The following is a 14036-nucleotide window of genomic DNA, read 5'->3' on the forward strand; positions in this document are numbered from 1 at the left end:
GGGAGGGGAGGGGAGGGGAGGGGAGGGGAGGGGAGGGGAGGGGAGGGGAGGGGAGGGGGAAGGGACAGGGGAGGGGGAAGGGACAGGGGAGGGGGAAGGGACAGGGGAGGGGGAAGGGAGAGGGAGGGATGGGAAGAGGGAGAGAAAAACATCAAGCCTACAACTGAAGCACATGCCCTTGGCCAAAATCGAACCCAGGGCCCTTCAGTCCACAGACTGATGCTCTAACCACTGAGCCAAACCAGCCAGGGCTCTCTGTACTATTTTTGCAACTTCTTGTGAATCTGTAATTATTCCAAAATGAAAGAAGAAAAAGTGAAAAGATACATGATGTGGAGAGGATCTTGTCAATGAACTAGTTTCCTGAGTTTCACTGAATACCTAATGTGGCAGCCAACCTGCCAGGCATGGTCTTGAATGAGCTCCTGGTTCACTGGGGAGAAAAAGACAAGTGAATAATCTATTCCAATACGCCATCAAGGTGCTTTCCTGTAAGACTATTGACTTTTCTGAAGACTCCTTAGTAAGCAGAGAGCAAGGAAAGACAATAATAGTGGAACAAATATAAGGGGACCAGTGGGCAACTGTCTGAGGTGTGCAGTGGCATTACAACACATGCTTTGCTTACTGTCTCTCACCCTCAAATCATTTCCCTGGCTTCCAGACCTTGCTCCAGAAAGAGTCATACTGAAGACACAGAATCAGATAACTGGGAAAGCCTCCACAGTTACAGAGTCTTCAATGATAAGGGATTCATTCATTCACTGCCAAACTGGATCTTACCAGGTTTAGCTTCAAATCCTGTCAATGCAATACAAGTGATCTGGCAGAGAGAAATAATTTAGAACATCATCTGAGCAATGATGAAGAATACTGAAAAGATGAGTTCATATCCTTGTACCACTCACCCCCATTCAATTGTTTTCAAGCAGACAGTAAATCTGTACCAGTACACGTAACAGCCAGGAAATTCTGCTGTATTTCTCAGATCAACTATAAAAGAAGACTGCTATTACCAAAATGACACTTCACATTCTTACTTTATGGATTTAGGAAAAAAATTCCAAAACAGAAGCACAAAAAGAGATCTGTGCCTCAACTGTTAGTCTATACAATTGTGCATACAGATGCTCAGTTTCCAAACTGAGTCGTGACTGCCTCGATATGCTTCTGTCCATTTATTCGTCAACACTAACATGGTTTTTTTTTTAATAACAAAGGACCTAACCCTACTCTAGTCATACATTTAAACAAAAAGATCGCTTAAGAATGCAACTGAGCCTGGACAGGTGTGGTTCAGCAGTTGAGCATCGACCTAGGATCCAGGAGATCGAGGTTCGATTCCCGGCCAGGGCACATGCCCAGGTTGTAGGCGCGATTCCTAGTTGGGGGCGTGCAGGAGGCAGCTGATCAATGACGACTCTCTCATCATTGATGTTTCTATCTCTCTCTCCCTCTCCTTTCCTCTCTCTGAAATCAATAAAGATACATATTTATTAAAAAGAATGTAATTGAATATAATGAAATACACACTTTAATACCCTTCTAATGAGAATAAACTTCATAACTAAAACAATTTGGAAACATCTATCAATAACCTTTAAGAGTATCTTTTAATCCAACAAATCCAAATCTATACATTTATCCAAGGAAATAATTTTTCAAGTATGCTACAGTGTATATATAAAGTTGTTCCTTGCACCTGTTCAGAAAATTTTTTTAGTGAAAATAACACTAAATATTCAATAACAAGGAACTGGAAAAGAAACTACAGTACATCCAAATAGCTTACCTTGCAGTCATTAAGAATGATAGTAAAAATATGTCTTTACAGACCTGGAAAGATATCTACAATCAATTTAGTCAAAAAAGCTAACTAGAAAACAGTATGTTTATGCCATTTTTGTTCATAAAAGTAGTCACTTATATTCTTCATGAATTAAAAAAGTATGAAAAAATGTTTACCAAAATGTTAACACTAAATTTTTAAGTTTATTAATTATAGGATTCTCATATTGTAGGCTGGGTTTTATTAAAACCTCTAGGATGAATAATTTAGCAATATCTCTCAAAATTTTAAAGGCATATAACTCTTACCCAAACTACCAACTTATGGGAATTTATTTTTTCATACATGAGCAATACAAATTATTATAGAATTATTCTTTGTAGCATTGTTTATAAGCGCAAAAGACTAGAAAAAAACTAAATGTTCCTCAATAGAGGGCTAAGTAAATTACGGTATGTCATACAATGGCATACTATTCAGCCAGACTCTTCATTGAAAACAACAACAAGGAAAGCTTTAAGTACTGACATAAAATGATTTCCAAGATACCGTAAGTACAAAAGGAAAATGCAGGGTACTCTGTAATAGGCTACCACCTGTTCAAAAATGGGGCAGGGGTAAGATAGGTATGTATAATATATGCATTTTTTAATACATGTAATTAATAACATTGGAGTCTACAGGAAAAGGAACTGAGTAGATGGCAGATACAATAGGAGGAAACCTTAAAATTTAAATCATGTGTATGTATTACCTGTTCAAAAATATTTTACATTTTAAAAAAATTAATGCATTTAACTAACAGCTCTTCTCCTTTCTAAGTAGCTTAAACTAGATGAAAAGAATCTTCATATACGACAACAACAGATTCAAACCTGCTCATAATAAAAAGGGACATAGGAATATCCCCTAGGTATCTTTTTTTTTCAATCCTCACCCGAGGACATGTTTAGAGAGAGGAAGAGGGGGAGAGAGAGAGAAGGGGAGAGAGAAATATCAATCAATTGCCTCCTATACACATCCCGATCAGGGACTGAACCCACAGCCTACTTATGTGCCCTGACCGGGAATCAAACACACAACCTTTTTGTATATGGGAGAACACTCCAAACAACTGCACCACACCGTCAGTGCCCTTAGGTATCTTTCTCCCCCCACTAGGTATCTTTAAAAAAAAAATTTACAGCCAATAACACATATAATGCCATCACTATCCAGAGCAATCTCAATAGCAACAAGTTTCCCAAAAGAACAATGTCTAACTCCCATGCCAAAAATCACAAAATTAAATCACTGATCACCTGATGATTCAAGTAAAGATCTGAAAACTTTTATGAGTCCTGATTTTGCCAAGACCTAGGGTTCTCTGCAAGATGTTAGTTTCAAACAGCCTTCTCTCAGCAAAAGTAGTGCTTTCTTGGCTCTTGTCTGTGGCTACTTCACAAAATTAGACCATGGCATTAAAAGGGCCAAGAGTCGGCTCCTTGTCCCATGGTCACAAGGTAGGTCCCCAGCCAACACAGCTCTCATAAAGAAGGCAACAGACAGACCCGAGTGTGGCCAACCAATTGAGTGTGTACATGGTTCAGGGCCTTATATCCTTCAGGTCAAAATAGAAAGGGGGCACATCTCTCTCCCACCCACAGATTAGGAGCCCTTTCTTCTTCTGTCTTCCCAGGATATACTCTCAAATAACTCTTATTTAAATGGCAGCAGTTTTCTTAAAGGCTCTGTGTTTTGGGTCCATTTCTTATTAACTTTATGTACAGCCTTTCTCCATCCCTTCCACTCACCACATTCTACCCTAAGAGGTCTAGCAATCAAATGACTATGAGGTGTTCCTTGCCTTCCAGAGCTTAGTCATTCTTTCATGATTCCTTAAAAATCATTACTATATAATTTATCTAAATACTGTTACCGTGTCCAAACAAATGTTCCTTTGAAAAGCTTACAAATCTACTCCAAGTCTGAAAAAAATGAGAAAATGAAAAGCTTTTCTATCATGTTCCATTAAAATACAGTCAAAGCCACAGGAAATCTACTTGGCAGGCCAATCACTACCAGTAGATAAATTCAATCAGCATTAGGCAGAACATTTTCCTTGAAAGATGAATATCAGTATCTTATAAAGTTCTTCAAGAGTTTTAACTCAGGTCCTTTTGTCATTTTCCCCAATGTGAGGACTGATAATAGTATCTAGGTCTTTCAAAATGAAATACTGGATTTGCTCTGGCCTGATATTGTTATGTTACTTGGAACTAGAAAATAAAATAATATTTCTTTGTTTTTACTATTACCAATGATCTACTAAAATAAGCAATGAATGGATAACCAGTATATCATATAATAAAAGTGTTTATAAAACAAGATATTAAGAAATACCTACATAGAAGTAAAACCTACTGGAAAATGAAACACCAAAGGCTAGCCTTCAAGCTGAGCCTTCCCTTCACTGACATCTGGACGGTAGATTACAAAATGGACTCTCAAGGGCAATTGCTTAGGACAAGTACCATTAGACCCTACTGAACATTAAAGTGTGACGGAAAAAAATCTGACAATACAGATCCAGAGAGAAAAATCAGACATTTCTTCACGAGTTAACATTTGGGATTTCTAGGCAAAAGAAAGACTTTCTAATGATTTTTAATTTTTTGTTAGAAAAATAATATACATTCATTGCACAAACTCAAAATAATATTTTGTTTTTTTAATAAAATTACATAGGCTTCAGGTGTACAATTCTATAACACATCATCTGTACATTGTATATTGTACAAACTCAAAATAATGTTTTAGCTTCACAATTCAGTCAATAAAAGTTAAGCACATGACTTGCATGGTACTAGACTGGGCAGCAGAATGATGGGGGGACAAGAGAGAGATGGAAATTGGAAAACAAATATAATACACACCCTACCCTGAAGGTCCTTGTAATCTATTTGGGAACACAAACAACTTAAAAGTAGTAACACAAAATTAAATGAAAGAAAAACTCACATTTATTAGTGTCTCTCATACGTCAAACAGCAAAGCTGTAATAATTCAAAATATCCATGTATTCTCCTTTAAAGAAAGACGACAGGGCAGAGGAGGGGTACTGCTGACGAGGGTAAGTAGAAAAGTCAAAAACCCAAAGCAAAATATAAATGCCAGTGAGTGATACAGAAAATAAGTAAATAAAAAGTTTACAACAGTCTTCAACAAATGGTGCTGAACAACGGGATATCCACATGCAAAACAATGAAGTTGGATCCCAACATCACACCATATACAAAAATTAACTCAAAATGGATCAACAACCTAAATGTAAGAGCTAACCAATAAAACTCTAAGAAGAACACAGGAATAAATCTTTATGACCCTGGATTTGGCAATAGATTCTTAGACATGGGTTGGACTTCATCAAAATTAAAAAATTTTGTTTATCAAAGGACATTATCAAGAAAGTGAAAAGACAACCTACAGAATGGAACAAAGTATTTGCAAACCATGTATCTGTTAAGACTTTAATATCCAGAAAATTTAAGAACTTGTAAAACTCAACAACAAAGACACACAGTCCAATTTAAAAATGGGCAAAGAACTTGAACAGATAGTTCTCTAAATAAGATATACAAATGGCCAATAAACACATGAAAAGATGCTCAACAACTTAGTCATTAGGGTAATGCAAATCAAAACCACAATGAGATACTACTTCATACCTACTAGGATGGCTTTAAATTTAAAGAAAGAGAGAGAGAGAGAGAAAATAACAAGTGTTGGCAACAATGTGCAGAAACTGAAACCATATGTTGTTGCTGGGTATAAAATGATACAGCCACTGTGGGAAAGTTTGGCAGCTTCTCAAAAAGCTGAACAACGAATTACTACCCAACCTAGTAAGTCTACCCCTAGGTATATACCCAAAAGAATTGAAAACAGACTCAAACACAAACTTGTAAACCAATGTACGTCACAGCACTGTTCACAACAGTAAAAAAGTGGAAATATTCCAATATCCATCAACAGATGGACTAACAAAATATAGTATATCCATACAAAGGAATATTATTCAGCAATTAAAAAGGAGTAACATTCTGATACATTCTACAACATGAACCTTGAAAATACTATGTTAAGTGAAAAAAATAAACCAGTGGCAAAAGGATATTATATGATTCCACTTATATGAAATATCTAGAATAGGCAAATTCAGAGACAGAAAGCAGATCAGGAGCTACCAGTGGCTGAGGGAGAGGAACAAATGGGGATTTATTGCTTAATAGTTACGTTTCTGTTTGGAGTGATGGAAAAGATTTCGAAGTAGATTGTTGTGATGGTTGCACAACAGTGTGAATATACTCAATGCCACTGAATTGTATACTTAAATATGGCGTAAACTGCACATTTTGTTATATTTTACAATAAACTATTAAATTAAAAATAAAAAAGTTTACATCAGGCCTTTAGTGATTTGGATTATCCAAGGGTAGATTTCAAATCAGGGACTTAGGTTTAGCAAGGTCTGTGCGTCACCTGATCTAACCCTCATGGGAACCCTAGTGAGAAACATGCATCTCTACGTTCTTCCTCCAGTTGCTGCTGGATGCTGGGAACAATCTTTCTCCCAAGGCAGCCCACTGACCTTTCATGCTGGGCAAAAAAAGATAAATGAAAAGGAAGCTGAAGAATCTGAACGCCAAACTCTGTCTACTTTGCAACTGTGTGACCATGACCAAATTATTCAACTTCTCTAAGCCTCAGCTTCCCCTCATTATAAAGTAAAATAGCATCTGCCTTTGAACGTTCCTAGAAGAATTGGCAAAAGTATACCTATAGCACTCAAGCTATGCCTGGTAAATGTTGGGTGTTCAGTCTATGATGGCTATTGCTGTCGTAACAATAGGTCTATGGTGCCATCAAGACGTTGAACAGCAGGACTTACCAGAACTTCAATAACACAGCAGCCAACAGCATCAGGAGAAGACTTCAGAGAAGGAGCTGCTTTTATGCAGTTCAACTACTCTCGGAAAGACTGGCTTATTGTTCTAGAATGAACCCAGCTACTCTACATTGGGAAGGGCACTGCTCCACAATTCATTCTCGATACAACAGGCCTCTGTTAGCGTGTCTGAGCTACCCTTCAAAGAGTTTGCCTCTACTCACAGGAAACACACTCTGAAGAAAATGAGCAGAAAATTAGCTAAAGGTAGGCCTGAAGCAGCACACAAACTCTGGTGGCCTCCGAATCACCTGGGAAACTTGTTAAAAAAGCCGATACCTCACTTCCTCCACCAGACATTCTGATTACTAAATAGAGAGTGGAGCAAAAGTAGGTTTACAGTTGTGAGTACACAAAACAGTTTATTTTTGTATTATTATTTATTAATTATTGCATTATTTTCCATATAAACAACTGAAGATCTACTTTTGCTCCACCCTGTATTTCAGGTAGGGCCCTTGAGCATAACTGTTTAAAAAAACACTTGAAGGTAGGCCACAAAAATGTTAGCTTACATTCTGATACTGACAAATAGACCAGTCTGCCACACAAAGCAAAGGATGCATTTTCTTCCACATCTATCTAGAAATGCAGTATCTTTGGTAAAGCAGGACAGGAATGGAAACCAAGGAAGTATCACCTGCACAGAATATCCAATAAAAATTAATATAGATAGCTGCCCTGGCCAGTTTGGCTTAGTGTTTAGAGCATCAGCCTGTGGACTGAAGGGTCCTGGGTTCAATTCTGGCCAAGGGCACGTACCCTTATTTGCATGCTCAATCCCCAGCCCTGGTTGGGGCAAGTGCAGGAAGCAACCAATCAATGTGTCTCTCCCACATCGATGTTGCTCTCTCCCTCCCTCCCTTCCACTGTCTCTGAAAAGCAATGGAAAAATATCTTTGGGTGAGGACTGAAAAAACCAAAACCAAATTGCATATAGTTGGTTCATATAAAAGTCTGTCATTATTGCTCATTCTTTTAAAAAATTAATACAAAATTAAGAAGTGAAAAATAAAAATTATGTACATTCCACACTCCTCACAATAACAAAAAATATACTTAAATTATATTACCAGAAGTCAGTAAAAATTTTGTGAAACTGGTATGTCCTTAGATTGCTAGGAAAATTACCTGGTACAACTTTTGGGTCAGGCATTGTGCATCAAAAATCACCCAATAATCCCACTTTGAATTTATCCTAGAGGAAACACACAAAACAAACTATATTCAAAAAGACAGTCACTGTTGTAGTATATGTAATATAAAAAAAAATAAAAGATACCTCCATGTCAAAGATCCCAGTTTAACAAAATTTGCCATATCAATTCAAATATGACAAAACTATTAAATATTAAAATGATGTATACTACCATCATTACATGGAAACTATTCATAAAACATGCAAGACCTAAAATTACTTCCTACAAAGTATGGATATGTGGACAGCCTCAAAGGGTGATACATTAAGAAATAATAGCTGTGTTAGAATGGTCTCATGTGGGTTTTCCGTCTCTGGTCTCTGAACTTTCGGTATTATTACTATATTACTGTAATAAGACTATAAATAAATTTTACTGATTCTGCTTGGCAAGTTAACTGAACAACAGTTATAGAAGCAGGTGGAAAGTAGACTCATTGACCTCAGCCATCCTGAATAAAGATAAACTCACTGAAACGTGCCAGGCTAACAGATGGCCAAAAGGCCAGTTCTAGATTTTTTCCCCCCACAGAAAGATAAATCTTAACACATATATGTAGCTACTAAACCTTGATTTCACTTTTTTTTTTTTTAAGCAAGTATAAACACACTAAAAGAGGAGGAGATCTGGTCTGGCAGCTATTCACATGGCAAAAAGATGAGAGGACTTCATGAACCACAACTTCAATATAAGCCAACAAAATTAGGTAGCTAAGAGCCAGTGCGCATGAAAAGAACATTAAGCTGAGAAATAGATGGCTCAGTTCTCAACTGGCTCTCTCATGTACTGGGATATAACTTGCAGGTCTTGGTTTCTCATCTGTAAATTGACAGAATGATATCTCCCCTACTTACCTCACAGGCTTGGAAGGGAACAAATAAGATTATGAATATAAAAGTACTCTGAAAAAACTTTTTCCCTTAAATCTGGCCATTATTACAAAGACATTCATTTCTACGTAGCTTCAAAAAGGAGTGACAACGTTTAGAAGGGTAAGTTCCAAACTGATAAGTGGATAACGTTTCCCGAGGGGCCTGGGATCTAGGGCCATGCATTTCGCTTTATCTGCACTTATTCGAATCTTTTAGGAAGATCTATTCACCTATTACTTGGTAAGTTTTTACATTTGTAAAAGCCAATGCAATCACTGACAATATTAATATAGAGTGTAGGGTTCTCAAACTTTGGGGATTTTAAGAATCACCTGGGAATTGTTAAAACTGTGGCTGCCCAGGCTCCATTTGGATTTAACTGACCAAATCTCTAGGTAGACAGGAATAAATAAATAAGGCCTGGCCATTTATATTTTAACAAGCTCCCCAACTGATTCTAGTGATTTGATTACCACTACTAGTATTACATTATTATTAGTATCAACTGTACATGTTGTGTATTAATCCATTTATTATATGCCAGTCACTACTCTTAGCACTTTTACATTTAATCCTTACAACCCTAAAAGTAGGCACTCCTATTAAGGCCATCCCCCCTTCACCCTCATTTTATAGATGGAAATATTAAAATACAAAGAGATGATTTAACTAGCCCATGGCACAATGGCACAGAGCTAGTAAGTAGCAGAGCCAGACTGCACAAAGTTTGAAAATGGTTGATACAGTTCCCTAACCTAACACAATAGCTGTAGATGCTAGTCAGGTCACATCAAATTGTTTTATTTCAAATATTGCATTTAAAGGACACTGACAGAACTGCCTAAAGAAAGCATGCTGAAATCATACTAAACCAGGAAGGATTTACATACTTCCAGCACAACTGGCATCAATTCCTAACATTTTGTGTCTGCCCTAGACTGTGAGTTCTGAAGTGTGAGGGCCATGGATGTCTTCAACTGTACCCTCATGTATCTGGTGCCTAATTAAAGAAAGGGTTTAACAAATGAATTAATCAATAAATCTAGTGAAGGCCTGCCAGGCCATCGTGGCTCAGCAGTTAAGCATCGACCTATGACCCAGGAGATCAGGGTCTGATTCCCAGTCAGGGCACATGCTGGGGTCTCGGGTTAGATCCCCAGTAGGGGGCATGCAGGAGGCAGCCGATCGATCAGTGACTCATCACTGATGTTTCTATCTCTCTCCCTCTACCTTCCTCTCTCTGAAATCAATAAAGGTATTTTAAAAAAAAAAAAATCTAGAGAAGGTCTAATGACCGTCTAGGAAATGAAAAAGCTATTATGTGGAGAAGAAACAGACTTATTAACTTATTTTGCTTCAGGGGGTATGACTAAAATCAACAAGACGGGGAGAATGTGGTACAGTCTAAATACCTTTCTAGCAACCAAGACCTGTCCAGTAAATGAAGTATGTCTGTAGTTTGAGCTGAAGATCAGACTATAGTAGACCGAAGGTAGGATATTGGACTACCGGGACCTCTAAGAACTTTTCCAAGGCTCAAATTCTGTTATTCTAAGTTACTGATTTATTCTTTCACACATTATACAGTGACTAGTTACACGAGCCCCAAGAGTAAGTAGGCAAAAGAGGATAGCACAAAGTGTTCTACAAACTCGGAGGGCCCTCAAGGTTCCAAACAAGAGTAAATGCATGGGAGTGATCTTCCAAGAAGGGGGGTATAAATACATACCATAAGAAACAGCAAGGAGCGGCAACTTCCAGGCAAAAAAAGGAAGAAAGACAACCAAAATGTAGAGGAATAAATGTTGCCATTTGAGCTAGGTCTTTAGGAAATCCACGAGGAAATGTAGACTGGGACTGCCACAGAATCTAAGTACTGCCATAGAATCTGGGGAGGTAAAGCATTCACTATGGCAGTAACGATCTGAGCATAAAGGAGAAGAGAAACCCTGGGGTGGTGAAATAATCAGTAAATTCTGGAGTGAACGATACGGCCTTTAGAGATCATTTAGTGACACATACATCTTATGGATGTTACCCTGATTGCACTGGGTAAAAAAAGTTAAATTAATTTCTTAAATTACATTTTACAAACCAAAAACTATTTCATCAATGGTTTTTTCTTCACTTAGTTTTTTTGTTGTTTTTTTTTTAAAGAATAGATCCTTCTCATGTTTTCTAGGAAATCTTTTAGATGACTGTTTTTAAACATCTGTTACTTTCCACTACTGTCTCCTCTTTCCACTATTCAATATGACAACCAGACTTGAAGTTATTAAAATAAACTGACAGTTTTAATAACTCAGTTCTAAGTCTAATATTTATAATCCCTTCAACGGTTATAATATTTACTAACAGTACCACAAAATAAAATGTATTATCTAAAAACTATGACTTTAAGTAGAAGACTGTTAAGACTATATGGAGTCTCAAAAAACAAATTTAAGTCTCAGATATAATAAACTATCTCACTCATGAGACTGAGTCACTTAAGAAAATGGAATTAACAGCCGGGCCAGTGTGGTTCAGTGGTTGAGCATCGACCCATGAACCAGAGGACGCCATTCGATTCCTGGTCAGGGCACATGCCCAGGTTTCCAGCTCCATCCCCAGTAGGGGACATGCAGGAGGCGGCCGATCAATGATTCTCTCTCATCACTGATGTTTTTATCTCTCTCCCTCTCTCTTCCTCTCTCTGAAATCAATAAAAACATATTTTTTTAAAACAGAAAAAAAATAGAATTAACAAAAGACTGAAGCAAAATATCTAAATCCAAAACCAGTGAACAAAATATAACACATGTGAACAATAAACTTAATGTTCTTCTAGCCAATCATTTCTCAGCATCCCTGTTGAACTATTTTAAGGATCTGAAATCTTGCTCTATAAAAAGCAAGTTCCCATCATCTGAACTACACTGAAGAGATTCTATCACAGTACTTACTGAAGCACAACACACCAAGTTTCAGATTTTTGTTCTTTCACAGTTGACTCTGTAGCCAAAATCCTGACAAACTAGGAGACCTGGGTTGTCAGTTCTAACACTAAAATGTAAGTTTAGCAAAGGCTTTTTCTTTATTTACCACTTAGATTATAACATGAAGATACAGTATTTGACACCTTCACCACCAACAGTCTATTCAAAGGATTTCTGACTTAGTTGAGACAATATAAAACTATGGTTCAAAACTCCTCAACAAAGATTAAAACTTTAAAAATCTAAAACAATGCTACATGTTAGCTGATAAACTATGAATTACAGAAAGGAAGATTTGAATAACAATTGCTAAAAAAAAAGGGTAATTACACAAGTTTACAAAGATAAATAAGCAAACAGCTCACCAAAATTTAAATCTTTCCTAGCAAATGGAGAAGATAAATAATATGGAGAAACTCTGGGACATCATGGTGTTATTTTTATTTATATGGTCTGTGTGCATCAATTACTACTCTCCCACTCCCTTGATGAGCAAAAGGGGCCCACTGTCCAGGATTCCTCATACCAAGCGCTCAATGTATGTCACAAATAACAACAGTGATAGTAATAGAAACAACTTTTAAAGCCAGAACTTATACCAGACTGTGGCACCGGCAGACGGTGCAAGCACATGGCAGCAGGCAACTGTTTCTCCCTCTGACGCTTCTGCACCACTGCCTCCCAAAGGACTAGAGAATCTGAAGCTCTCATTGCCACATCTACAAATTAAAGTATTGTGTATAAAGAGCTCACGGGCTCCGCGAATGGTCAGTGTTTAATGAACGAACCCAACACAGAGGAACTCACCCACATGCAACAAAACATGCTTTTAAGGCTCCCCCTATTTTTTGTTTTAATTTTAGAAAAAAACAACTATTTTTAAACATTCTATAGTAAGTTAAGACTCTGCAAAACCCCATACCCAACCCAGGGGTTCGGAGAATGGAAAGCAAAATTCGATTAGCTCCATTGTACCCAACCAGGCTAAGGCGCAAGATCCCACTCCTCGTCAGAGCGCCTCTGCCAGTACCAGGGAACAACAAAGGCAAGTTGAGGCGGCTGCACAAGGCGTAACTCGGCGCTCGCCCGCCTGCCCAGCTCCCGGCGGCGGCTCTGCGGGGCCCGGGGACCGCGGGACCCTCCGCATCCCTCCCGGCGGCGCGCTAGCTTTTGTCTGCCCGGCCGAGCGCGGCCGCCGCCCGCGCCCCGCGCCCCTGCCCGGGGCTCCCTCCGCACCCACCACTCGCCGACCGGCCGCGGTGGGCTCCTCTCCGCGCCCCTCCCCTCGCAGTTCCGGCGCTTTTCCAACGCGACTCGGCTCCGCCGGCCTCTCCCACCCGCGCGGCCGGCTCTGGCCAGGGTGGGGTCTGGGAGAGGAAAGGAGACGGGGCACACAAAGCGAGGCTGACCTCACAGCCGCCGCCCCCACCCCTGAAAGCAGCCCGGGGCCCGCGACCCGGGCAGGAAAAACCTTACTCCCAGCCCGCTCCGCGCCCCGCTCCCACCCAGGGCCGCCCCCTCCCCCCAGAGTGCACCCCAGAGCCGATGACAAGGCTGGACCTCGCCCCCACCCGGTCCCGGCGCCCTCCGCCGCGGGGAGGGGCAGGGCCCCGGAGGGCTGGGGTCCACCGCTCCTCGCCCTGACCGCATACTTACGCCGCGTTACTCGCCCGAGTTGCCGCCGCCCCACCAGATCGCCGACGCCTTCTCCTCCACCCTAATGAGGTTAAGTGCTTGGTGCGGGGATTAAAAAAAAAAAAAAAAAAAAAAAAAAAGCCGAGCGCGCCTGCGCAGGGCGCTCTCCCTTTTTTCCCCTTACCGCCACCGACCCCGCTGGACCATAGAGAGTGTAAACCGAGACCAGAGAGGCGGCTGCTTCTCTATGGTCACGCCCCGCGCAGGCGTCGGGAGCGGCGAATTCCAGGAGCGCTCCCTCCTCGAGGACGTCGGCTGACCCTGACGGGGACCCGTAGCGTCAAGGCTCTCTGAGGGGGTCGCGGCGCGGGGGCTGTTGGGCCCCTTGGGAACTTGCAACAGAACTCGGGCTAGACGTGGAGGGTCACCTGAGCGGCCGGGCAGGAGGGCACCGGGGAGCAGGGAGTGTGGCGAATAGAGCTCAGGAGAAGCCGGTGTAGAAGCCGCCCGCCTGCAGACGAATACCTGAGGGAAACGGCCGTCTCACGTCCGGCTGACGCGCAGCTGGCCCGCCGG

The 14036-nt window shown here is 40.2% G+C and overlaps 1 protein-coding gene across 5 annotated transcripts in view; it reads right to left on the minus strand.

Moving 5' to 3' along the window:
- CLASP1 (cytoplasmic linker associated protein 1) overlaps nucleotides 1–13573 on the minus strand; it is a 267208-nt gene extending 253635 nt beyond the window's left edge. For 4 of the 5 annotated variants that reach the window (XM_081143238.1, XM_081143235.1, XM_081143239.1 and 1 more), the window contains exon 1: nucleotides 13482–13573. The gene's annotated coding sequence lies outside the window, so the exon portion shown is untranslated. Of the gene's footprint in view, nucleotides 1–7907; nucleotides 7976–13481 lie in introns of those variants that run through there. The other variant, XM_081143237.1, reaches the window with a different exon arrangement.
- Nucleotides 13574–14036: the final 463 nt, after the last annotated feature.

This window comes from Miniopterus schreibersii (genome assembly GCF_964146895.1).
Source record: "Miniopterus schreibersii genome assembly, chromosome: 7".
NCBI lineage: Eukaryota > Metazoa > Chordata > Mammalia > Chiroptera > Miniopteridae > Miniopterus > Miniopterus schreibersii.